Below are 27,836 nucleotides of genomic sequence, written 5' to 3'. Positions count from 1 at the left end.
TGTCATAGTTTCATTGGTAGTTTATTTGTAATCCACATGGGGAGGATTACTGCCAGACTGATGGCAGGGGTCGCTTGTGTGAATGGTGCAGTCTTATTGAAATTAAGGATTTCCTATTGTCACAGACCTTATTGCTTCTCTGTTTTTCACGTTTTCTGGATTGGTGAAAATATCTGTTTCATAATTAATATTTATTGTATTGTAGTAGTTGTGGTTCTGTGACCTAACCTTATACTAGACCCATTCAGATTAGGTTCACAGGTACTGAAGATTAACATACTGTTTTTCTAATGTGATGATATTAAGCTCAGCATAGTGTTTTGCTCTGCAACATGAATAACAGAGGATCTACTATTATTCCTCATGTTTGGTTTTTTCATAAATTGTCTATCCTTGTGGAAGCTTTATATATTGTTGCACCTGGGCAAGCAATTTCACATGTATATACTATGGTATATTAGGCATAGGTAAAAGGTTATCCCATAACTTTAAAGTATATTTACATATTTTTCTCTTCTTTTTCCTTTTAATCATGTGAAGATGCTTCTTCTTCTAAACCTTCAAAATGTTGTTCCTATTTTTTTTTGTGTGTTATGTCCGTAGTGATACTGAAAATGGTAAGTGAGGGAATTATTTGTACCACTTACAGCTGCTGGCATGTGGAAAAGCTAGCACTGTGTGAATGAATTCCAGGTCTTGTGGAATGTGCGTAAGTACCAACCTACAAGTTCCTGTTTGTTTGCCTAAAAAAATATTTAATGTACACCTCTCTTCTCCAGCCACCTTCGGAGTTGTTTCTCAGGCTAGTGAAGAATGTATTCTATTTGTGAAAATCGTGTCAATTTTCATTCTAATACTAACTACATTGTACTGTGATTTTTAAGTGGGATTTATCCTCTATTTGTTTATTCTTTTTAGGTCTCGCCTAGGCAGCACTTGCACTGTCTCTTCGACACATGCTGTGTTCAGGATAGGGGCTTGAAGCCCCTCCCATCTTTTCTATTGGCTTCTCTTACTGTCTTTGGGCTTTTCATTTGTGAAATAGCTGTAAAGTCCCTTCTTTTCAACTTGTGTAGCCTCCCATACAGACTGGCCCTTTTACATGTGCTATTACGCTGCATGTAGTTTTAACACTTGTAAGGACAATTTCTTTAGCTATCCACGAGCAGCGCTCGCACTCATCTGATGGCTACCTTTAATTTCTTGTTATTATTAACCCATTGTCCATGTAGACTTTAGCCCCTCCTCACGCAGTCCAAATTATAAATCCCCCACTCTCCTCCCATGCCTTAGGCAAGCAGAACAATAGAGGCGAATATGTGACACGCACTCCCTGCGGCTCCCGCTTGTATGTGTTGTTGCCAGCTTTAGTTTGACTGATGGTATATTGATTGGGAGTCATTTAGATTTATTTAGCACTTTGTCTTGTGTTTTGCACTGCCATGCCCGAACTCACTATTTCTCCGTGCTACGTGAAGAATTCACTGTTGTGCCCTTAGCGATGTTGCGAATGTGCCACTTGTGAATTGAAGGCTGCTTTTTTTGGAATGGAGAGTGCTTCTTACATTGTACACAAGCCCTTCTTAAGCAGTATTTCAATGTGAATGTAAAAAGGACCAGTGGCACGTGCACTCTGCGCAGATATAGACTCATTGTGGTTGGGTTATGAAAATGGCGTCCGTCATAGTCACACTAATCCTCTTGTTCTGCTTCCGTCCATTAATCTATAACTGCAAACAATAATTAACAAAGCCTATCCTTTTTTTTGTGCAATGGAAATTTGTACCACGAAATTCTAAGGCACATGTAGCAATAACCACCATACGGGTGAAAGAGTTCACCCTTAGTACGCACATACTTCAGGTATAGGGTAGAAATCAGAAATGAAAGACTTTGTATGTAAGTATGGTTGCCCAAAGTGGGCTATTCTAGTCCTATGTGCTTTTAGATGCACAGCCAACGTCTAATCCCACCAATTTGTTCGTAGACGTTCCAGGGTTAGCAGGGTGGTCAACTGTCCCGGATGTTAGAGTTTAGTCTTGCAGTAAGTTTGTGTTGGGATGCTCTCTCATATTTCTGGAAGTAGTGTGAACAGTATACGCAACCCTTAACTTTAGGCAGGACCACCGAATTATGCAAATTTATGGCTACCACTTTTTCTGCATACGTATGGTTGTCTTAATTACCACATAATCCAGCTTCTGATGCATAATTAGCAGATTTGAACCCGAACATTTTTTCTAGCTCAAATGGATCAAAAGTTACTAAAAAAGCTGAATACATGTTGAAACCCAGTGAGCAAGCACCCTTAGTAAAGTGTCTGATGCAGCAATCTGCAAGTACGCTAGCAGTCAGAGGTTCCATTCCAGTGCCAGTAAGATAAATTTTGCAGTTTATTGCACAAGCTGCAGCAAGTGAAAATAGATACAGAAAAACTAATTGTTTTGTTTGAGTCTGAGAGCCTTATGACTGGGTGAGTCTAGGGTGTTGTGGACATTTTACACTCTTGATCTATAGCTGTAACAACTCCTTTTATGAAGCTCCAGTGGCTTTCTCAATGCCTCATATTAAATATAACTTCCATCAGTGTTACCTTCAGCAATATCACTTTTTGCAATTCACTTCCGGTCATGTCATAGAAGTCAAAGTTTGTGCCTTACAGCTCAGCTCCAAAGGGACATTTGGAAGTTATCTTCTCTGGCTGATGCATAGCAGGTTTAAGACTGTTCCAGGTGCTTTCACTGGTCCTCTTGGTCCTCTTGACAGTGCTGCTACCTACTTCTCTGGTCCCCCTCAATATCTCCCCCATTCTAAGCCCTCGAGGCAGTGGTGCAGCTGTGACTCTTTTCTCAGTGTTAATTCCTCATTCTAAGTCGCCCATACTGTGCTGATTGCTGCTTCTCTGGTCTCATCAGTAACTCCCCCATTCTAAGTCCTTTAGACAAATCTAATAGCTTCTTCTCTAGTCCCAGTGGTAATTTAATTCCTCATTCTTAGTCCTCTAGACAGTGCTGCTAGCTGCTTCTCTGGTCCCAAATGCAAAAAGAAACGATGCATTTAACCCAGATCTCCTGACTGGGGGTGAATGTGTGATTTATTCAGCCTTCCGTCCATCATTTGTTTGCGTAGCACTTTTCACTCTAAGTGGGATGGGTATGCCCAGACGTGGGTCCCTTGCTCACTGTGCCACTGGATTCAAGCTAGCCTGGCTGATGAAGGGTAATATCCAGAAACCGGTCCCAGGATGCTTGTTTCCAGTCCAGGGAGGACCTGGCTTGGCAGTTCAGTCTGGACTATTCCCATGAGACACAGGGTCAAGACTGATTTGCATATGGCTGGGTCTAAACTGGGGTGGCATGGTAAGCAAAAGAACAATGGATTTAACCCAGATCTCTTGACTGGGAGTGAATGTGTGATTTATTCAGCATTCCATCCATCATTTGTTTGCATAGCACTTTTTACCCTAAGTGGGATGGGTATGCCCAGACGTGGGTCCCTTGCTCACTGTGACACTAGATTCAAGCTAGCCTGGCTGATGAAGGGTAATACCCAGAAACCGGTCCCAGGATGTTTGTTTCCGGTCCAGGGAGGACCTGGCTTGGCAGTTCGGTCTGGACTGTTCCCATGAGGCACAGGGTCAAGACTGATTTGCATATGGCTGGGTCTAAACTGGGGTGGCATGGTGAGCAAAAGAACAATGGATTTAACCCAGATCTCTTGACTGGGGGAGAATGTATGATTTATTCAGCATTCCATCCATCATTTGTTTGCATAGCGCTTCTCTGGTCCCAGCAGTAGTTCCCCATTCTTAGCCCTCTAGACAGTGCTGCAGCTGCGTCTCCATTCATACTTAACGCTACACTCCAAACCAAAACACATAGGTAACAGACATTGTCATTTTCAATGCAAATAGCTCTAATTCTCACAAATGCGAGATCTATTGCATTGTAAATGCTTGTTTAGTAATACTTTCACCATTTATGTGTCGTTTGTGCAGAGGGAGGTCTGGTATGTCCTGATTTACTGTCATTTGATGTGTTGAATTTTGTTGTGGAGTAGAATGCTGAGTGAAGGGGTATTCTGTATACACAGTAGGTGCTGGTATTTAGAAATGGTAGCTCCAAAGGAAAGGTTGTCCTCGGAGGTGCCTGTATATGTGTTCCAGTTTACGCTCAGGTTCTTGCAAACAAAGTAAAGTGGCATGATCCTGGTCCTCCACCTATATGCCTTTGGGGGACCAAACAATGGAACATTTTCATCATGGAAAATTAATGGCAATTATAGAAAATATGTTAACAAATTTCTAAAGGATTTTGAATGTACATGGACACCATGCTCCACCTATGTCAAGAGGGATTTTGTAATGGGAGTGAATGGATTGCCTGCAGCAGGTGTAGTTAGAATACTGGGGTTGGATCATAAAACATTTTCAACTGGTTCTATTTTATGTTTTGGTTTGGGAGGCAGTGATTGATGCAACCACCTTTTATCACCTTTACCATGTTTATCGAGGTGGTAAAGTATGACAAAATATTTCTGTGCATATTTTTAGGTCTCGCCTAGCGTTGCAACGCATGCGCTGCCCACTTTACGAGGCATGCAAGATTCGGTATAGCGTGGAAGCTTCGTGGAAGCTCTGCCCACTCTCCGCCCATCTTTTTCATTGGCTTGTTTCTTAAATGCTGCCTTCCAAATGGTTGTAGGCTTGTTAGTCCCTCCTTATGACGGCCATGTCATCATTCGTGTCCTTCCATGGCTACTGGTTATGCTTCATTATAAATGTTCTCCGCATTCCTGGACGCTGATTCCCGGTTTGGCACGCCGCATCATCCGGCTCAAAGCCCTCACGCCTCAAAAGCACACACTTGTGGCTTTTCTATTGGGAAGCCCCCTCATTGTTTACGCTACCTCGCAACTCCAAGGTGACCGCTTCCACTCTCGCATTCGGCACCCCGCCGCAAACATCAACACCCTGGTTCCTCGTCTTTTACACAGCCTCCCGCTGGCACGCATTAACAGGCATGCTTATTTAACGTCCTGAAGATGATCCATGCATTGTTCTCCTGGATCGAAATGCCGTTGACACCTCAAACTTCTCATACATACACTGTGATGCTATTATCTCCTGTGTATGGTTGTTCCTTGTGATGTGTTTGTCTATATTGATGATTTTTCTTAGAAACAAACCGTGAGCATTGTCTGAGCCTCCCCTAAATGTTTCCCAAACTGTATGTCTTTATGTCTCTGTAGTAGGACGCAGGCTTGTGTCCCACTTTCAGTATCCTTTTCCGCACATCCTCTGAAGAATTGTTAATTAATTAAACATTGAACCGCTGTCCGGCTGGACAAGTTTAACTAATACAGCACTGATTGGGTCTGTATTCATTGCTCTCTGCCTACCCTCCCCTAGGGACCACTGTTGTGTTAAATCATTATAAATGTTAACATGTTTCAAACATGCTGCAAAGTGAATGGTGTACGAAGGAGAGAGCAAAAGCTTTGTGCTGCTAAACCTTCACACAATGAGTGAGAGTTGAGTTGCTTATGCCTTTCCTATTGAATAACAATAACGAAGCTGTAGCGCATCCAGGCACTATCTGAAACACCTGAGCCATCTAACTGTTTGAGGCGACTACAGCATCAGGGCAACAAACCGAACACACTTGACTCTACTGACAAACTCCTGGAAACACGTACCGCCCGCCCGGGGAGGAGGCAGGGCAAGCACGGGCAGGACAGGGAGCAAGCACATACCCGATTTGACACATAACCGAGCCCCTGCAAGGAGTCCGCGTGCACTAGCAAAGTGTGTGCACCCACCTAGCAGAGAAGGACACAAAAGTGGTGGGCAGAGGTGGTAAGATAGCAGGCTCAGCCACAGACAAGACACCGGGGGTCTGCAGCTGAAACACGGGCTTGTACAGGCAGAAACGGGGGTGGGGTGAGGCATAAGGGCATAAACTAAGTTGTTGACAGGCACGGTGGGTGCCGGCTTCAGAGGAGACGGGCAGGCAACACAGGCGGCTTCTTCGGATGGTAAGGTAGTAATCATGCATGGAAGCTGGTACACACAGAGCACGTACAAGACACAGGGGCTGAAGGCAGGAGCACACGGTGTATGCACTGCTCATCCCTTCGCACCTACTTTAGAGGGTCCCTGGTGTGCCGTGCAATGACGTAACTCGGGGCTGTGGGGGAGAGCTGTCCAGGCCCCTTTGAGTGTGGTGTTGCAGGGTGAGACTGAGTGGGAGCGTGGACTCCGCCTGTGCTGTGGGTGTGTGCTGGGAGGGGCAGTCCTGCCTGCCGCCGGTGAGCTGGGTGCTTGCACCGTACCTGTCAGTTTGCAGTACGTGGTGTGATGCCCGGGAAGCCCCTACGCGTGGCAGGGGACAGGTGCTCCAGTCTAGATGGACTCTCAGTCGTGGCGGTCAGTCCACGCTTGCTGGGCAGCCTTGATTGCTTACCTACCACAACGAGAAAGTTCAAATACGTGCTTTTTTTCCCTCAGGCCATTACGCAGCGGGTGAGAAAGTTGATATATCCCAAATATAGTAACATATTCTATACCCACAGCAAAGATTATGTCCTGTCAGGTGGAGGTGAGGTTCTCAAAGTTGATATCAGGGATGCTGTAAGTTACTAAATGAAGACAATGTCACATACATAGGAAGTTTCTATGTTATTTCACAGAGCATACAGGGACTTTTTCCCTTTGGTGGTATCTCCACTAAAGCGAAGCATGCTTGTGCACACATTAAGCAAATCACATGTCATAGGATACTGAAGAGTAGAGGGTTGCCCCAATAAAGTGTTTTCATTATGAGGTAGTGGTAATTCAGTATTTAGTAGTGAATAATGGAGATCAGTGTTTATGGAGCATAACAAAGACATTGGAATTATAATCTGTCCAATACTGGACAGAACTGTCATTCAGTTACCATTCTCCGAATAGTACAGAGATAAATCTGGCCCATTACAGAAGTCAATCTATGTTGTTTACAAAGCTGTCCCTGACAGGGGTAAAGAGCAAAATGGCAAAAGAAAACCTATAATATGTACCTGTGAGTGAAGAATCAGACAAAGATCAACCAGAACTAAGTGCCAGGAAATAAAAGCAGGAAGCTCCAGAAAGGATGATGCCAAACACAAGGGGTAGGGAGACCTTCATTAAGATAGAAAAACGGGTCCAAAAAAAGATCAAGGGGAAGATGACTCTCCTCTCCCAACTGGCAAAGAGAAAACCAGAAGTGTTGTGATCAGATTGGTCAGTGCGACATTTTTTCTCATTCCTCACTTGACGGTTCTTCCCAAAACGTTTCAGACATCAGCTGAAGTGAGTGGAAAATGAGTTTTGATATTTTTTTTAAGATTTACCAAATGGTCCCAAAGTTATCAGCAATACAAAAAATGCTCATTGTATGGAAACTAGGTCTTACAAACAATTATTACATTTTGTATTGTTTCAGAATTGTTTGTGTCACCGAACACATCAGGTATACATCTTAATGAAAAGAATTTGTTTTTTACCTGTTTCTTAATCATGACATATATTCTTTCTCATACATAATGAAATTATTTTTAGGTCGAGCATTCAAGACCTCTTGTATATACTTTAGTATATACTTGAATACTTTAGTATATACCTATATGTGTATTTACTTTGTGGGCTCTGGAGATCAGCCCTAGGACTTGTCTGCTTCTGCTTAGGGGCTTTTTTTCTGTTCAACTGCCTCTATTTAACTGTCTTGATGAAAAACACCCAGCAGAGGTCAGTAAAATACCCAAATTGCTTTCTGCTGAGGGACTTTCCTTTTTTTAAATATTTCTGGCAACTGCCTCTATTTAACTTTCTTGATAGAAAACAAACAGCAGAGGTCAGTTAGATACCAGAATCACTTTAGCATTCTCTAGATTCCAGTCCATAGAAATTGTCTTCCACGAGCACCCGTAGACAATAATATTTTTCTCAAATCTTGTATTTGCAGTGATATGACCAATGAAGGCCCTGATTTTATATTAAAAACAGAGCTTTGGACTATACCATTTTCAGCTGAAAGGCAATATTTCTCTCAATATGTTCCCATACCAGGCGTGTCATGCAATTTGGTGCTTACTTTCCATCCATGTCAAAGAACAGTAGATGTTTCAGCACCCAGGCTAATGTGCTGCATAGCTAAATACACATAAGGTCCCAAAGGCGAGACCGATTGCATTGCAAATGCTTGTTTATTTTGCAATTTATTTGGGATAATTGTAGATACTTATACCATTTTTTGCTTTTGTTCTGCTGTGTTTTTATGCGGTATTCTTACATTTGTTGTTGGGTTCTATTTTGACTGTTTTGCCGTGTCTTGCCCTGTTCTGTTTTAGTTGTGGCATTATGTTGCTTTGTGTTATGTTGTAGTGTTATATTCTGATTTGTAATTTGGATTTATAAATGTCAACATATGATAGTTATTGGAAATGGCCCTCTCTGCAGGGTTACCCCAAAGCTTTTTTGCCTTCCTCCTCCTATTTTTGTTTTCTTCCTTTTTGTTGGCCTTAGAACTCTGAGCACTTAACCACTGTAACCAGTGCTAAATTGCATGTGCTTCTACCCTAAACATGTTGACTTTGGTGTATACTTGATCGGCATATTTAGTTTACCTTTAAGTCCCTGGTGAAGTGGTATACCATGTACCCAGGGCATGTATACTAAATGCTAAGTACGAAATGCTACTAGTGCACCTGCAGCACTGGTTGTGCCACCCACACAAGTAGTCTTTCAAACTTGTCTCAGCACAGCCATTGCAGGACCTGTGTGTGCAGTTTACTGCCACTGTCGACTTTAAAAGAGCACCAGTTGCGTTACACAGCAGACACATTCATGAGGTTAGGCAAGAGGAGATTAAGTGATTTGCCCAAAATCACAGGCGGTTGAGTGTCCCTGCTGAGACTCGTAGCCAGTTCCCCAGCTTCAAGGTTGTCCGCTCTAGCCGTTAGACCACATCCTCACCCACATCCTAAAATGAAGAGTGTTAATGAACAAATCTTACAGACCTCAAGCTCCTGGTAGCACACATACAGTGTAATATAAAAATAAATCCAGGTTGATGAGCGAAGTATGAACACATTAAACTGGCATCCACTTACAGTTAATACAAATGCAGAGCACCAACTGAGAAATCCAAGCTACGAAAAAGAAACCCATAGGAGCGTAGTCTTAAATATATTTTTAAATTATTAAAATTAAGAATATTGCATAAATAAAGCATAGTTCATCCACACATTGCCAATAAGCCTGGGCAAAGCACTACGCTATGCTCGCATAGTTTGAGTAGTTTGCGCTACTTTGCACTATGCGAATTGCACGTACCACAGTGCACACACGTGTCGCGTAGCGTAGCGTAGTGCAGCGGTCATTTTTTGCTTGCTCGCGGTCCTCAACGTCAAGTTGGCGACCGCGAGCAAGCAAAATGACATCCTGGCGAAACTTTTCCTCGTTCGCGATCAGCAACATCAAGTTGCCGATCGCGAGCGTGGAAAATAAACCTCCCGGCGAGATTCTCAACGCGGGGAGGTCAGGTTTCTCATTGCGAGTGGTCGCGTATGCTCGCGACTGCTCGCGATGAGAAACTACCAGTCCGCGTTGAGAAAGCTGCAGCTTGAGTAAAAATCTTCTCGAGCGGCAGAAAACTACAGCTCGCACTGTGCAAGATGCCGTATTCAATGATTGCACAGTGCCGGATGCTTGTCCGCACTGTGCAATTATTGAAAACAGCATCTTGCAAACGGCATCGTGCACAGTGCGAACAGGGTACTACGCAGTTCGCAAAGTGCTACGCGTAGCTCGCATAGTGTGAAGTGCACTTTGCGTAGCTACGCATAGCGCTACTTCACGAACTACACCCAGGGTTAATTGCCAACCCCTTTGTTATTATTTTTCACAGGCAATTAATTAAGGTGGCATTAATCAGATCAATACGCTGTACTTACAAAAGAAGGAACCAAGCAGACTCTGAAAAGGTTTCCACCATAAAATTCAACAAGTGGACTCACAGGGAAACAAAGGTAATAAGTCGCAAGACTAAGGACTGCTGCCCACAATGACATAATGACAGAAGTATATGTAACGAAACTGTCCGAAGACGGGTACTCCTCAGGATTCATATGATGTAATAGGGGTTCCACCCCTTGACATCCCCACCTCCTACAATGACTGTACAGAGAAGTAGGGCGATCAAGTGAGGGAAGGGAAGGAAGGGAACAGAAGGGAGTAGAATCTGGAAAACAAAGAACAGCACAATGAGATACAAGGGCATGCAGCACTACTCTCAATTAGTCCCGCTAGGTTTCTCATTACCTGACAAGTCTCACAACACAAACAGCCTTCTCCCTATTTCCAGAAACACGGTATTCAGGCATACCCGGTACATTTCTACTAAGGGAGTCTTTGACAGTGATGCACAGGCTGTAGAAAGAAGGAGGCGACCTGTACATAGCAAATAGTCGGAGTTCTAGAATACCCTTGTGAGCAACCACTCGTTCAATGTCACGGGTGAATTTCCTGTTCCTTTCCCAACAGAAGTCAAATAACAAAAGAAAGGCAAGTAAACCAAGCTCTTTCATCGGAGCACTTCCAAGCAAACGGAAGCAGTGAAGTCTTTAACTCCAGGTTTGTATCAGGCTAAAGAGCGATATAGCGCGTCCCACAAATGCACACAACGGGAAGGCAAAAAAAAGGAATCTCTCTTCTCTTGAGAGAGAGCAGAGCCAGTTTAGTCTCCGCGCTCTGCGGTCCTTATTCCGCTCTTACCTTAGAGCGCGCTGGGGTTTTCGTACAGAGTTTCTTCCCCCCCCGCAGGTGGCCCCGTGAGGAACGGCAGTCCTTCCTCCTACGGTGCATTATGAAATGCCGAGAGTCTGTGATGGCTCTCCCTCCGTCTTCCAAGCGCGGGCCAAAAACGCCCACAGAGGTCTCAGCCTTTCACGCTGCCAGATATGGGAAAATCAAGTCCATAATTCAGACGCAAATTCTCCTCTTCGATCCAGGGTTTGATGCGACACACTCGCATTCAGGATTACACACGCTTTACCATGCATGTTGCGTCCTATTTAAGGATGTGGCTCCTCCCCTGCATCTTCGGGCTTTCTGAGATTTGTAGTTCAGGCAGGCGCAACGAGGGCCATTCCTGACAGTAGGTCCCCCTGCCAAGCGCCTCCAAGAACCAGGCTTATCGGGATGTTTGTGATAGAATGCGTGAACCGCAACCGGGGCATGCACATTGGCACAAGGTTCCCATGAGTCGTCTTCCGGGGTGTAACCTTTCCATCACACCAGAAACCACAACTTCCCTCTCCTGTACCTGGCATCTAAAATGTTCTTCACCTCGTATTCCAGCCCACCGTTCGTAGCTATCCGAGGAGGTGATCTCCGCTTCGCCCCTACTGTGGGTTTCAGGAGACTGCAATGGAATACCGGATGGATCCGGAGGGAGCACGGCAACCGAAACCTGTAAGCCACTGGATTGATCCTCTTTACCACCGGGTAAGGGCCTATATATTTCAGATGAAACACACTGCGCAGTTTAAGCCGGATGTTCTTCGTAGACAACCACACCATGTCCCCCACCATGTACTGAGGTCAATCGATCCGGTGACGATCTTCCCATCCTTTATATGCCAGTTTCGCCCGCAACAGCTGTCTCCTCACCTTCTTGTGCACCTCCTGCAGTGTTTTGATGTGAATACGAACAGTGGGTTGGTTAGCGATGTTGTCAGGCAGGTAAATGGGCAGGATTCGGGCATAGAAGCCATAATTGGCTGTGAATGGTGAGATGCCCGTAGAGCTATGAGAAGCATTGTTGTATGCCAACTCAGCCATCCATAACAAGGAAACCCAGGATTCCTGTGCTTCATTGGCGTAACACCTCAAGTACTTCTTCAACGTCTGGTTTAGCCTCTCCGTCTGCTCGCCTGTTTGCGGATGGAAGCTCGTAGACACCGCGGACTCCACGTGCAGGGCTTGGCACCACATCCTCCAGAAACTTGCTTTGAACTGCGGGCCCCTGTCAGACACAATGACCTTGGGAGTTCTGTGTAGCTTAACAATATTCTGGAGCACCAATTGGGCAGTTTGTCCGGCTGTGGGCAGGTTTTTGCAGGGAATGAAATGACTCATTTTGGTAAGGCTGTCCACCACCACCATAAGCGAGGAATACCCCTGGTCCATGGGTAACCCTGTGAGTCCAAACTGATATGCTGCCACGGCAAGTGAGGAGTGGGCATGGGAATCAGTTTCCCTTTCTTTTTGTCGTGTCCCCTTTTCCTCGAGCACAACTCTCACACCTCGAGACCCAGCCCTTGACATCTCGGACCAATGAATCCCACAAAAAATGCCTCTGCATCAACAGGATAGTTTTACGGATAACGGGATGTCCAGCCAATGGCGAATCATGACACCAAGCGTAAGCCTTTTTCCTTAGAGGCACTGTGGGGAGATACAGTTTACTGTTCTGAAAAGGCAACCCATGCTTAATGGCTCGGGCAGCATTTGCTCTAGCCCATTAGTCCCACTCTTGGACGCTCCTATAGCGCCGTACTTCCTCCAAGTACTGGCTGGCCTTGAGAACACACACCACTTTTGAGGGATCAGTGATGGTTGCAGGAGGGACCACGACCTTATCGTCGTTGGAAGCCAGACGGAACAAAGAATCCGCTTTGCGATTCTCTGACCCAGGCCGGAACGTGATGATGAAGTCGTATTCCTCAAAGAAGAGCATCCACCTCCTCTGTCTTTGGGAAAGATGTCTAGCCGTCTTGATGTATTGGAGGTTCCGATGGTCGGAGTATACCGTGATGGGATGCCGGGCTCCCCACAAGTAAGGGCGCCATTCTAGGAAGCCCTTTTTTATGGACAACAACTCCTTCTCCTCGATGTTGTAGTTCTTTTCCGCCTGGTTAAGTTGTCTGGACAGATTAGCGACCGGATGTAGCTGTCCCGTGTGTTTGTCCCTTTGGGAGAGGATAACCCCTATCGCCTTGTCAGATACATTGGCTTCCCCAATGAAGGGAGCATCCAACTGGGAGTGCTTAAGAACTGGTGCAGAGGTGAAAGCATGTTTTAAGTACTCAAAAGCATCTGCGGCCTCCTGGGTCCATTAGAAGGGTACTCCCTTTCTGAGAAGCTTGGTGATCGGAATAGCCTTTTGCGAGAAACCTTGGATAAACCTGCTGTAATAATTGCCAAATCCCAGGAAGCTTTGTACACATTTGATGTTCTTTGGTACCGGCCATTCCTGCACTGCCTGCACCTTCCTTTCTGCCATATTCAAGCCTTCAGGACGGAGCATAACCCCCAAAAACTCTACCTCATGCGCTCCAAACTTACACTTGCTCAACTTGCAGTACAAGTGGTGCTTCCTAAGAGTCTCTAAAACTTGTATGACATGTTCCTGGTGATTTTCCTCCGACTTCGAACAAATCAGTATGTCATCGATATAGGCAACTACCGAATGATCCACGTACTCTTTTAGTACATCGTTCAGGAAGTATTGAAACACCGCAGGGGCATTGCATAGCCCGAACGGCATCAAGGTGTACTCGAACAGGCCATAGCGTGTCTTAAAGGCCATTTTCCATTCATCCCCCTCTCGCATGCATACCAGATGATATGCCCCTCTTAAATCTAGTGTGGTGTAAATCTTTGCTTCACGCACCTCATCTAACAAGACGGGTATTGGGGTTAGAGGATTTTGATTGCGTATAGAGTTTTTATTCAGCATGCGGTAGTCGCAGCAAGCTCTCAGTTCTCTGCTCGCCTTGGCTATGAAGAAAAGAGGGGATGCTGCAGGGGAACGAGAGGGCCTAATGAACCCTATTTCCCAAAAATGATCTAAATAGTCTCTTAAGAGTTTTGTCTCTGGCTCGGACAGGGCATAGACTCGGCATGCGGGGATGGTGGCTCCTTCTACCAAGTCGATCTGGCAGTCATTCCGCCTATGTGGCGGGAGTTTTTCCACCTGAGTTTTGCTAAATACATCCACGAATTGTGTATATTCGCTTGGCAGAACCATCTCATTCTCGGCCGCGGTGGCCACCAGAAACGGTTGGGACAGGGCTGTCGCACCAGAGATAGGTTACCGACAGGAACTGTACGGTCTTGTCTCTCCAATTGATGGTGGGGTTGTGGTGGCAGAACCATGGCATCCCTAGTTTCACCTCATACTGAGGGGCGTCATTGATGTTCAAAGCCAAGCCCTCTATATGTTCCCCCCTTCCTACCCCAACCGACAGATGTACGGTCTCCATTTGCTCCGTGATGAGTCCTGATTTAAGGGGCTTGCCATCCACAGCCAATACCTCCTCAGGGATTTCTAGGGGCACCCTACGTATGTCTAGGTGTTGAACCAAACCGCTATCTATGAAATTCCCTGTAGCCCCAGAGTCTAACATGGCCATCACCTGGAATATGTGCTGTTTATACTCGAAACCCATCAGGAGTACTATATGGGATTCTGTATTCTTCACCCGAGTGGTGGCCAAAGAAGGTATCCTCCATTCTTTATCCACACCTGGCCCTGAAGAAACAGAGGAAACACCACTAAGGTCTGGGCCCAATGTTGAAGCTATTGCTTTCTTGTTTTTATATGTACCTCCTGGTATTTTGGCCCTAGCGGGGCAATCACAAACGTAGTGCCCTTTCTTTCCGCAGTACATACATAGCCCCTGAGTGCATCTACTCTCCCTCTCACTCCTGGAAAGGGGTTCTCGTAGAGCTCTGACCTCCATAGGTTCAGAAGTGGCTTCACTACTAGGTGTGTCTCTCCTCAGGCTCCTATCCAGCTGGAGCACTGACTTTTCCCCCCTACGTCTCTCTCCTCCTCTATCAGCTATACGTCCATCTAACCTCAATGCAAGAACGATGCGGTCCGTACATGTTTGTGGTTGGGGATCGATCCTGGCTGTGACGTCTTTCAGTTCGTCATGGAGGCCTTGGTAAAAAATGAACATCCTCTTTTCTTCTGGGCAAGCTGCCTCCGCCACAAGTCTGTTGAAAGTGGTCAAATAGGACACCAGATCGTGTATCCCTTGCCTCAACTCCAAAAGTTCCTTAGCGGCACTGAAGGTAGTGGTTCGCCTGCCAAATACCCCTTCCAAAGCTGATCGGAGCTCGTCCCAATCTGACAAGATAGGGTTGTTATTCCAGACCAGGGGCACTGCCCAATTTGCATCATCCCCTATTAGATATGACATTGCAAAAGCCACTCTAGAGTGATGGTTCGGAAACGAAGAGGGTTTGCACAAGAAATGCATCAAGATCTGAGTTAAAAATACCTGTATTTTCAGGGGGTCTCCAGCATAGCGTTCAGGGCTAGCTAGCGGAATGGGAGGAGGAACTGTAACGTGTATCTGGGGACTCCCTGAATCTATTTCAAATGGGTTATTGGTTAGCTTTTCCACTTTCTCCCGCAAGGCCGCGTTCTCTGCTCTAGAGGCTGCTAACTCCTGCTGAACCAAGGCTAGGGCCCCCAGAACCTCGTCCATACTCATCCCGTATTGCCACACACGAACCGGGAGGAGTAGGTATCGTGGGTGCGTAATTCTGTAACGAACCTGTACGAAGACAGGTACTCCTCAGGATTCGTGTGATGCAATAGGGTTTCCACCCCTTGACATCCCCACCTCCTACAATGAATGTACAGAGTAGTGGGGTGATCAAATGAGGGAAGGGAAAGAAGGGAACAGCAGGGAGTAGAATCTGGAAAACAAAGAACAGCACGATGAGATACAAGGGCATGCAACACTACTCTCAATTAGTCTTGCTAGGTTTTTCATTACCTGACAAGTCTCACAACACAAACAGCCTCCCCCCTATTTCCAGAAACACGGTATTCAGGCATACCCGGTACATTTCTACTAAGGGAGTCTTTGACAGTGATACACAGGCTGTAGAAAGAAGGAGGCAACCTGTACATAGCAAATAGTCAGAGTTCTAGAATACCCTTGTGAGAAACCACTCGTTCAATGTCACAGGTGAATTTCCTGTTCCTTTCCCAACAGAAGTCAAATAACAAAAGAAAGGCAAGTAAACCAAGCTCCTTCGTCGAAGCACTTCCAAGCAAACGGAAGCAGTGAAGTCTTTAACTCCGGGTGTGTATCAGGCTAAAGAGCGATATAGCGCGTCCCACAAATGCACACAACGGGAAGGCAATCAAAAGGAATCTCTCTTCTCTTGAGAGAGAGCAGAGCCAGTTTAGTCTCCACGCTCTGCTGTCCTTATTCCGCTCTTACCTTTGAGCACGCTGGGTTTTTGTAAAGAGTTTCTTCCCCCCCCCCCCTGCAGGCGGCACCATGAGAAACGGCAGTCCTTCCTCCTACAGTGCGTTATGAAACGCTAAGTGTCTGTGACGGCTCTCCCTTCGTCTTCCAAGCGCGGGCATAAAACACACACAGAGGTCGCAGCCTTTCACGCTGTCAGATACAGGAAAATCAAGTCCATAATTCAGACACGACCGCGCACCAGCTTTTCTCCTCTTTGATCCGGGGTTTGAGGCGACAGACTCGCATTCAGGATTACGCACGCTTTACCATGCATGTTGCGTCCTATTTAAGGATGTGGCTCCGCCCCTGCATCTTAGGGCTTTCTGGGATTTGTAGTCCAGGCAGGCGCAACGAGGGCCATTCCTGACAGTATAAACGGCCTCTTAACCATAATTCTATCCATTACTTCACAGAAACAACCATTCATGGTCCTGAGGAGAAACCAAAAGCAATCAGAGGTTCAAAACATGTGGACAACCAGACTTGGAAAGTTTTCATTGAAAGTGAAAAGCTAATGTAGGCAATCCTGCAAGAGACATTGGTTATCTACTCAAATAGAGTGTGTCACATAACTCCCAAGGGACGATTTGAGCAGGATTTTCAGTCCTTGAAAAAATAAGAAAAATAATTGAAACCCCATAATTTTGTAAATCACAAAATTGGCATAGGTGCAAGTTGTTTTGGTTTATTTGTTATATGTATGAAGTATTAAATGCACTTGAATTAGCTTGTTTGGAATTATTATATTTCAATCTGATTTTGTGTATCGCACACACACCAGCCCACCCACCAGCCCCACCACAAACACAACATAGACACCAACTGAGCAAAAACACCAACTCGTAAGGGCTCCCTTCTCAACACACGCTCACTATGCAAGCATTCCACTGAATTATAGGACCTTATTGGCACCCAAGCACCCAACATCGTCTCCCTCACTGAGACCTGGCTCAACCCCACATTCTCACCAGACATTGCAACAGCGATTCCAAATGGATCTAAAATTGCTCACCAGGACTGCACCAACAAGTCGGGAGGAGGAACAGCCATCATCCACAAAGAGACCATACAGTGTACCACCTCGACTGACAACACCTCCACCCTTATGGAACATCTCAACTGCAAGTTCCACATGGACAACAAGACAACCATCAGAGGCATCCTCGCCAACTGAGCCTCAGGCCAGAGCTGCAGTTTTTTCGCCATGATCGCACACTTCATTGCAGCCTTAGCCATAGGCTGCAAGGAATACATATTCCTCTGTGACCTAAATTTCTACCGCGAGCACCTCAACGACAAAAACACTGCACACCTCCTCATCAGTATGAGCAGCCTGGGGTTGACCCAGATCATCAACAACCCTACACACACCGCAGGACACATGCTGGACTTAATCTTCACCTCCAGAAACTGCGTCAAATATGGCCATGTCACAGAACTCACATGGACCGATAAATCCATCGTCCACTTCAGCATCTCCAGCCCCGCACCGCCACCCCCAAGATGACCAATGCATCACACCAAAGGTGGAACTAAATCTCAGCGACCAGCTGGGTGAACGCCCTCAACACCTCCAACCCTGCTGCCACCACTATCCGCGAACAGGGAGTGAAAAATGTCAATGCCTGGATCACCAATTGTGCAGACAGAATTGTCCCCATCAAGAGCAACATCAAGGGAAAATCCTCTAAAATGTCCAGCTGGTACACTCAAGAACTCAGAACAGCGAAACAGGACAGCAAGTAGTTGGAGAGGTGATGGTGTGCAAGCAAGGACACCTCTAACAGTGCAGCCTTCAAGACCTCCATCAAGCTCTACCACTGCCTGCTGACTAGGGCAACAAAGTAGACAGCCCTAGGTGCATGCATGGAAACCAGTGCCAACAACACCAAGGATCTTTTCAACATCGTTGAGGAATTCTCTAACCCAGCTGCATGCAAAAACAACATCATACCCTCACAGGAGTTGTGCGAGAACCTCGCCCACTTCTTCCACAAAAAGATCATAACTATATACAGAAAATTCAAACCCACACCTACGGACTTCCTCGACAGATACATCACCACGGTAACCAACAGGACCCACACACTGACCACCTGAAACCTCCTTACCACCCAGGACACCAACTCCATCATGAAATCCATCCACTAAGGAGCTGCTTCAGAACCATACCTGCACCACATCTTCATCCTTGGAAACCAAAGTATCGGCCAGGAACTCAAAACCCTACTCAACGCCTTTATCACCACTGCAACATTTCCAAAAGCCTGGCAACAAGTGAAAGTCAGACCACTACTCAAAAAACCCTCTGTTGACCCCAGTGAATTAAAAAACTACCGGCCAATCTCCCTGTTCCCTGCAAAGATACTAGAAAAGATCATCAACAATCAACTCATGACACTCCTTGAGCAGAACCAGATACTGGACGCCTCCCAATCCGGCTTCTGCAGCAATCACAACACCAAAACTGCCCTGATTGCAGCCACCAATGGCATCCGAACCCTTCTTGACTGAGGAGAAACAGCAGCTATGATCCTCCCCTCACTCGCTGCACTCTTTGACATCATATCACAGCACACACTGATCGAAAGACTCCACCACAACTGCATCCAAGGGGATGCACTCATATGGATCACCTTCTTCCTCACAGGAAGAACCCATTGGATCCACCTCAAACCTTTCACCTCTGAACCCCAGAAGATCACCTGCAGTGTCCCCAGCCCAGGGCTCATCCCTCAGACCCACTCTCTTCAATGCATATATGACCCTGATGGCCAATATCGTCAGATCCCAAGGTCTCAGCATATATTTCCTGCGCAGATGACATCCAACTCATCCTCTCACTCACCGATGACCCAAAAACCACCAGAACCAGCTTCTACAGATACATGAAAAACGTCACTGACTAGATGAAGAACAACAGCCTGCAGCTGAACACAGACAAGATGAAAGTACTGATCTTTGGCAATGGTAGCAACAAATGGAATGACTCCTGGTGGCCATCAGACCTAGGACCCACACTCAATCCTTCCGACCACACCGGAAACATCATTGACAACTAGCTCACCATGAAATGACAGATCAACGCCATCTCCTGTGCTTGCTTCTTCACTCTGCGCATGCCACGTAAGGTCTTCAAGTGGCTACCCCTACACATGAGATGCACCACCCATCTCCTACAGAGACTTCAGACCATACAGAATGCTGCAGCCAGATGCATCCTCTGCCTTCCCCGACGAACCCTCATCACACCCCATCTCAGGCATATCCACTGGCTCCCTGTACAGAAGAAATGCCAATTCAAGCTCCTGACCCATGCACATAAGGCTCTACACAACCAAGGACCTGAATACATTAACCACCGCCTGAATTTCCAACACCCATTGATGCTCTGCATCCCTTTGACTTGCCAATACTACCCGCATCTACCACGGAAGAAGTGGGGGACGCTCCTTCTCCTACATCACAGCAAATACCTGGAACAGCCTACCCACTCACTTTTGGACCAGCACCTCACCTCTGGAATTCTGAATGATCCTCAAGACCTGGCTGTTCTAAGAAGCCTCTGGGACCTGCAAGCGCCTTGGATACCATATCTGGTGATTAGCAATGCTTTATAAATCCTGATTGATTGATTGATTGATTGATTGACTGATTATTGTTTTTCAGATAGGGCTTAAATATTGTGTCGTACACTTCAATGTTGTCTGAAAGATTTGTCCAAATCTTTGTGACAAGTATAGAAATATTACAAAGTCATAAATCATAAAAAAGGCAGGTCAATTACATTACTTGATCTTACAGTAAAGACATGTTGACTAAATTATTTTGATCCAGGTAAACTGGGTAAACTGCATGCAACTTTAAGAAAGTGAACATTTCTCTGCTTCACTTGCCTCTGTGTGCTTACAGCCTGTCTTCAATACACATCTGGGATGGGTGACAACTACACTGTGTACATTTCCTCTAAAAAGCCACAACACAAGAAGGGATGGTTGTGACAGAGGATACATCTGCATTCATCTCCACACTGAAAGCCTTCCTGGGGAGGATGGGGGAGAGGTGGCTCACACTTACATCTGAATAGGTTATGTCCTGCTCTAACACAAAGGGCTGATTTACCCCCCACTGGTAGTCTGGAGCCAGGGCTGGGTTGAAAGGGATCCGTGTGCACTTCTGAGAGTTCCTTTGAAGTCACCCCGTACATCAAAGGTACTTTTGGGTATAGGTACCAGGACTCTGCCCCTATAAGATCAGTTCACCACTAGACATGGAAATAGCTCTGCTGCATTAAAGGCTGCTGTGCTGAAGGATTGCCACTCTGCTGTGACTGACGGTTCTGAGGAACTGCTTCTCTGTTTTGCTGAGCTGCCCGGCTACTTGTTGATCTTTGCCCTGCTGAGGCCCAGGACTGAACCCAAAGTGACTCCAAAGGCTTGCCTCCTATTTTCTGAAGTCTCAGGGACACAAAAGACTTCCTACAATTCTGCTGCTGCTGCTGGACTCTGCCTGTTGTGAGTCCTACTCTTGCCTGAGGTGCCCCCACCACGTTATGGGCCTCAAAGTGGGTTCTACAGTTGTTTTCCTCATCTACAGTTCCTGGACTCTTTAAATCAAGCTTTTGGGCTCTTCACACCGCTAATTGGGCCCTTCACTCCAGAACTGCATTGCTTCCATGGAGGATCAGCACAAGTGGGTGCAACTTTGTCTGTTCGCACAGCAGCATCGACACCCGTGAGGCCCCCGCCTGTCTGTCTGCGGCGTCTCATCGTACTCCAGGGACCATCGCCTGTGACGCTCACTGTGCTCCAATGGAACCTCTTTCCTGCAAATGGGACTCTTGGCTCAGTTTGAGAAGGTTAAACTTCAGAAGGACCTGCTTGGAACTGTATCCGACCTGCGCTCCATCGTGGTTGGCTTGACTTTTCAGAGTTACTCAGGTCTAGTGCGACCTTAATTAACCTTCTGCGCTATTGACTTCTAAGCACCGTTTTTGCATTTATTCTTTGCAAATGTATATCTCAAAACTACTATTTGGAGTTTTGTTGTTTTGGTCTTGTTTTACTCAGATACATATTCCCTATTATCCTAACGCTTTGTAGAGTCTTTTTGACGCGTTTTCATTGAGTTACGGTAGTTTAGGTGTTACACAACTACTTTACATATTGACTCTTAAAGTAGGCCTGATTGCTCTCTGCCAAGCTACCAGAGGGTGATCACAGGTTAATTTATGGTACTTATCTGACTTAACCTGACTAGGGTGGTTGTCCCTACTTTGACAGGGAATAAACCTTTGCCAACTAGAGACCCCATTTCTAACGCAAGTGCACTTATTGCTACAAACAGCACATTCCTTCAATGTTCCTGTGACAAGTGGCTGCCACTGTCTAATATGGTAAAAGATCACTACCTAGGCACTTCAACTATGTAAGACACCAGTCAGCCCAATTATGTGCAGAGACCTGTCGTAAATTAGATACTTTATCTGACGTGGTCCTAAGACACAAGATAAAATAGCTCAAGTAGTGATCTTAAAAATGACATTGAGTTGCCACGTTCTCTTTCTTCTTTTATGGGTGTGAAGTACGGTTTAATACTGAACTGTTAAGACATTATTATATAAATGCGACCGGGGACTGTTTAATGTATGATCAGGTATATTCTAAACTTCTTTAGTCAACATGGCAATTTGAATTTATTGGTCTACCATTTTGTATCCTAAGAACCACAGATTAACTGTTTAAAAAGGTGTGAACTAGGGATTTTATTTACATGGACATTAAGCGGAAGTGGGTGCCAAGCAGTAATCAAAGTGACATCTCATACTCTATTGACCTTAATGACAGCACAAGAATTGACGTCATATGACCCTTGAGGCTGATTTTTTACAGGAAGGGATGCCACATGACTTTATCATCACAACAGTCGATATTTTGAAGTTCGACAATAACTGCATGATTAGCATAACACAGTCAAATGTCTATTTTAGATAGCACATATCAAATGGTGTTGACTTGATCTTTGAAAGTTATGGGCATAATACTTGTCATGAAGTGGAATGTGCGAGTAAGCATGACCTCTTCTAGAATAGTACTCACGCAAAATAAGTTTGGAAAGAATGGTGTGAAATACAGCATTTTAAAGCACATTTTTCACACAAATTTTCTAAAATGCCACAGGTGCTGAAAGGACACTCATTGAATGTTCAAAACCGTTCATGCTGTGTCTAGGCAATGAAACTGATGCTCCCCAGTAGTAGACATATTTTCCTTTCAAAATGTGGTATGAATGCCTCTATATGTCAAAAATTACCTCCATTGTGCCAAGGCCATGGTTTCACCATATTCCATGGGTGCCCCTTGTATAAAAAATGACATAAAATATGCCAGTGCCAGAATTTTGACAATTTATGCTGTTCATGTACCATAGATGATCCTTATGTCAAAAATTACCTCAGTATGGCAGGGTAAGCTTTTTGTCATCGTTGCTATCCACCCATATACCAGGTTGTCCCCCTTTATGCCAATGTGCTAGTACCACCATTTTGCCAAGAATTAACTGACGTATTCTAATATATTCCCACCACTGCCCTGAATTACACCAGTGTCATTATTTTACCATTAGTGTTCTTTATGGTGAGAACTAATCCCAGTACCAGTGTTTTGTCACAGGTGCCTGTTATGCCTAAAATTGCTGCAAGTATGCCAGCACCAGTATTGTGGCGATGGGTATCTATATAGGACAATAATTTACTTCAGTATTCCAGGGCCAACAACAAACTTTCACATTCTCGCTCACACTCAAATTCACTCATTCACACTTATTCTCTCGCTCACACTTACTCTCTTACACATCCTTACACTCATCCTTATTGATTCTCACTTAATGGTATTCACTCTTAGTGTCACCCATTCTCACTCACTCATGCTTACTGACACTCTGGCCCAGGTTTAATAACTGTGCTGGGTTTGCATCACTTTTGTGATGCAATCTTGGTGCAAAGTGTTAAAACTGGATTTACTATCCAGGCAGGACACACCTCAGCCCCCCAATTGGCTGTCTGAACAGAATGCACGTCCTTAGCCCCTGGCACTCCAAAGCCAGACAGTCAATAAACAACCTAGCAGAGGCATACTGGATGGTTAGGCAAGCAAATACCTACTTTCTTAAAGTGGTATTTTCAAACCCAGAATGTAAAATCCACCCTCACTAAAAGATGCATCGTAACATTCTGAGTTCAGGCATATCAAACTTTATTTTCCTATCTTGTTCCCATGCGCAGTAAAGCTCATAAGATATTATGAGCACACTCCCCATTCTACCCTATGTGCACAGATAGCCTTGCAATAGTGAAAAACGAAAGTGACAGTATTTTACTATCAGGACATGGCACACCAACAATATATTGTTGGATTCACTTGTTCTTAGGGTGTCTTTGTAGTGTGGGATGGGGGCCCCCGGGTTGCGGGAGCTTGTCATCACTGGGACTACGAGTCCTTTTGCCTTTTTGTTGAGATGGGGGAGGGGAGGGGGGAGTGGCTTTACGGAGGGGGGAGGGAAGGGGGAGGAAAAAAGAAAATTAATCCACAGTATCCATGACTTGGTGAAAATGATGAATACTAAAATTATGGTTAAAGAATTAATTAAGGGATGGCATCCATACCTTTCATATGGCTAAAGTAGGGCTTCAAATATGCTCGTTTATCGTTTGTGGACTCAATAACTTCAATAAACGGCAAAAAGTTGCTGCTGAGCTTAGGGTGATACAACCAGATCTTATATGCATTCAGGAGTCACATATACCGTGGGGGAATCGCAAAGTATTATTAGGCTTGGGGTATACACTCTTAGCCACATCACAACAGACAACTATGAATCGGGGGGTGGCTGTACTGGCCAAACCTGGTATACAAGTGTCAGGTCGTGTAGTGGTTGATAGCTATGAGAGGTGGGCAATTGTTGAATGCGTAACGGGGGGCTTTAAATTTACGGTCTGTACAATATATGGGTCTAATCTGGATGAATCGCTCGTTCTTGAACATCTAAATGTTGAACTTGCATCTTGCCCCACTCCTCTTGTGCTATGCAGGGACTTTAATATTAACTTAGCGCCCGGTGAGCTATTAGCAGGCACTCAACAGTATAAGTGTCGGAAGCCTAAGGTGTTTAATGCTCTGTCTCATTTAATCTTGGATCATGGGTTAGTAGATGTATGGGGTGCGCGTAAAATACATGATCCTGGCTATACCTTTTATTCTTACCCACATGATAAATTAGTTCGACTTGACTACTTTTTTATATCCCCGTTACTACTAGCTAAAGCTCAAATCCAAGTCTTTCCCCGAATTACTTCTGATCATTCTCAAGTTGTTGTGGATATTCCAGCATCGGGGGTCAATGTGATACCGAGGGTATTACCGTTTGACAGAACACTTCTCTTGGTTAACGGTTTTATTGAGCATATGAATACATGGATCAGAGATTTCTTTTTGGTAAACTGTTATTCTACAAATTGTGGGAACGTTTGGGATACTTTTAAAGCCTGCTTTAGAGGGAAGGTGTTGAGCTTCGGACTGTACAAACAGAAACAAGCCAAACGTAGGATTCAGGAGCTATATGATAGATTGAAACTAGCAGAGGGAAAACTATTACATGGGATACAGTCCGGAACGAATCTTATTGAGGTCCAAATGGAAGTGGCCAGATGTAAGGCCAACATTAATTTGACAAGGAGTAAGGAGCTTGCTATAAAATATCAGCTTTTTAAGAAAGAGCGCTATGAGTTTGGGGAGGCTACAGGGCGCTGTTTAGCTCAAAGGCTATGCACCAAAGAAGCATCACAAAGAGTAGAAGGTATAAAGGATGTGTCGGGTAGACTGACACATGACCCCCATGAGATCCTAGAGATATTTCGTAGTTTTTATCAAAAACTCTATACTGAACAGGATGGAGAAATTGATGATTCGGGTTTTGGAGCTCTGGATATTCAATATCAGCGCTTAGGGCAGGAGGAGGTTGGAGCATTAGACAGTCCTATTACAATGGATGAATTAGAACAAGCTATTAATTCTATGACTCGAGGCAAAGCGGCAGGGCCTGATAAGCTTCCATCAGAACTATATCGGATTTTCTTTCAAGACCTTAAAACTTATTTTTTGGCAGTATGTCAGGCCGCCCAAACTGGTATGGCACCTAAATCATGGAGCGAAGCTACCATTATTGTGTTGAAAAAGAAGGATAAGCCTTCTGATATCCCAGGGTCGTATCGTCCAATTTCGTTGACAAACTGTGACGGGAAGATTTATGCGAAAATTCTAGCAATTAGGTTAGCTAAGGTTATTTCCCCCTTAGTCTCCCTTAGACAGCATGGCTTTATCCCTGGTAGGGGGACGGTGAATCATATAGCAAGAGTTATCACCTTGTTGGACATTGCCCAAGTGGAAGCCAGAGATGTTGGAATAGTGCTTCTCGACGCCGAGAAGGCGTTTGACTGGGTCTCGTGGAACATTTTATGGCAAGTGTTATCTGCAATGGGTTTTCCTCGGGGTTATATCCAGGCACTACAGGTCCTATATCACTCCCCCGTTGCTCGGATCTGGTCTATGGGCTTAACATCTAGAATAGTCCAGATTTCGAGAAGTACACGCCAGGGCTGTCCTTGCTCTCCGCTCTTGTTTGCGCTTTATATCAATCCTTTTTTGACATGCTTTAGCGGAGCTCTAGGATTAGACCCTTCATGGTGGGGCAGGAACAGTATCGTGTCTGTGCATATGCGGATGACATCACCATTATCACATCTGATCCTACGATGGCGCTACCTGAAATTGAACACATTGCATATAAGTTTGGCCGTGCTGCCGGGTATAAGCTTAATACATTAAAAACCCAGGTTCTGTGTACTAATCAGAACATTAATAATGATCCAAGAGTCGTTAAGGAGATTACATATCTTGGTATCAAGATACGGGCGTGTTTAAAAGAGCTGGTTGAATTCAATTGGGGGACCTTGATGGCAAGCATTAAACAAGCTCTTGACAGGTGGCAATGCCTTCATCTTTCGCTGGTGGGGAGAGCAAATGTACTTAAAATGAATGTTTTGCCAAAAGTGTTATATTTTTTTTTAGATCAGTACCTCTGGAGATCTCTCATTTACAACTACAACAAATCCAGTCACTTTGTTCCAGATTTCTGTGGGCCCCAGGGAAACCACGGAGGGTTGCACGATTTATGACCTTCCCCGTGACAGAGGGGGTTGGTCTGTTCCTGATTTTACATTATATTACTATGCCTGTATCTTAGCTAATATCCGAGTTATGTTAATGGGGAGGCAGTGGCTAATCCTGCTGAAGCCCCATCAATGTATCAGATGGTTCTTGGGTCTCAGGCAAAAAATTGTCTTTTTCTAAGGGTCGATGGTAGTTATTATAAAAAAACTCGCTTCAAGATACTGGGGGCTGTATTTAAAGTTTGGAGGATAGTTTGTAAAAGTTTTCAGATGAACAGACTTTCATTTTATACACCCTTGTCAGCTGTAGGTATCCCTCCAGCAATTTCTCAAGATAGTGTGGTAGGGAAATTGAGACTGTCTGGAATTACACAACTGGGACATATTATGTATGCAGAAGGACACATTGCTTCCTTTTCTGCTTTATCATGTAAAAATGAGCTTTCTAAATGTAATTTTTTCAAATATCTTCAGTTGCATGATTTTCTAAATAAACATGTTATCATTTTAAAACCACATAAGATAGTCAAAGCTATTAGGATTCAGGGACGCATCGGGGTTCTTTATAACATACTACAATCGGCTAAAACCGATGATCTTGAGAAACATAATCTTAAGTGGGGGACTACTTTGGGCTCACAAGATGTGTTTTTAGAGGATTCGATTGATCTAGCAGGTAACATATTTATGGCTGCGAATCTGAAAACGCAGCACTACAAAACAATATTTAATCTTTATTTTAACCCCGCAAAGATGAAGAAATGGGGGAGCCAGTAAGATGGGAAATGCTTTCGTTGTGGCAGTGACGATGCGGATATTTTGCATATTTTCTTTTCTTGCTAAATTAGTTTTACATATACAGCAGATAGAGAGGTTTTTGTCTCAAGTTACGGGTGTGGTTATAAATATCTCTGCTTCGATCATGCTATTAGGCACTGGGGAGGATTTGTCTCAAGGTACACTGATGTTTAAATATAGGTATCTCATATTTGTTGCTATGGGGGTAGCAAAGCTTTGTATAGCATCTACATGGCTTCAACCTGAGGCACCTTCTTTTGAAATGTGGCGTGCTAGGTTTTACAATATCTTTAATTTAGAATTTAGTTTGTATTCGCTCAAAGGATCACGGAAGTGTGCGCTGGGAATGCAAATCTGGGGTCCTATCTATGATCATTTGACTTTTTGATTTTGATTTTTCTGATGTGACATGTATGGTTTGGAATGAACTTATTTGTATGTATCTAATATCGGCTTGGTAACTACGATTTTTTTTTCTCGAGTATGTACATAATGTTTGATACTGTGGATT

The sequence above is a fragment of the Triturus cristatus genome, chromosome 5_1, assembly GCF_964204655.1.
Source record: "Triturus cristatus chromosome 5_1, aTriCri1.1, whole genome shotgun sequence".
Classification (NCBI taxonomy): domain Eukaryota; kingdom Metazoa; phylum Chordata; class Amphibia; order Caudata; family Salamandridae; genus Triturus; species Triturus cristatus.
Note: the sequence above shows the minus strand (reverse complement) of the source record.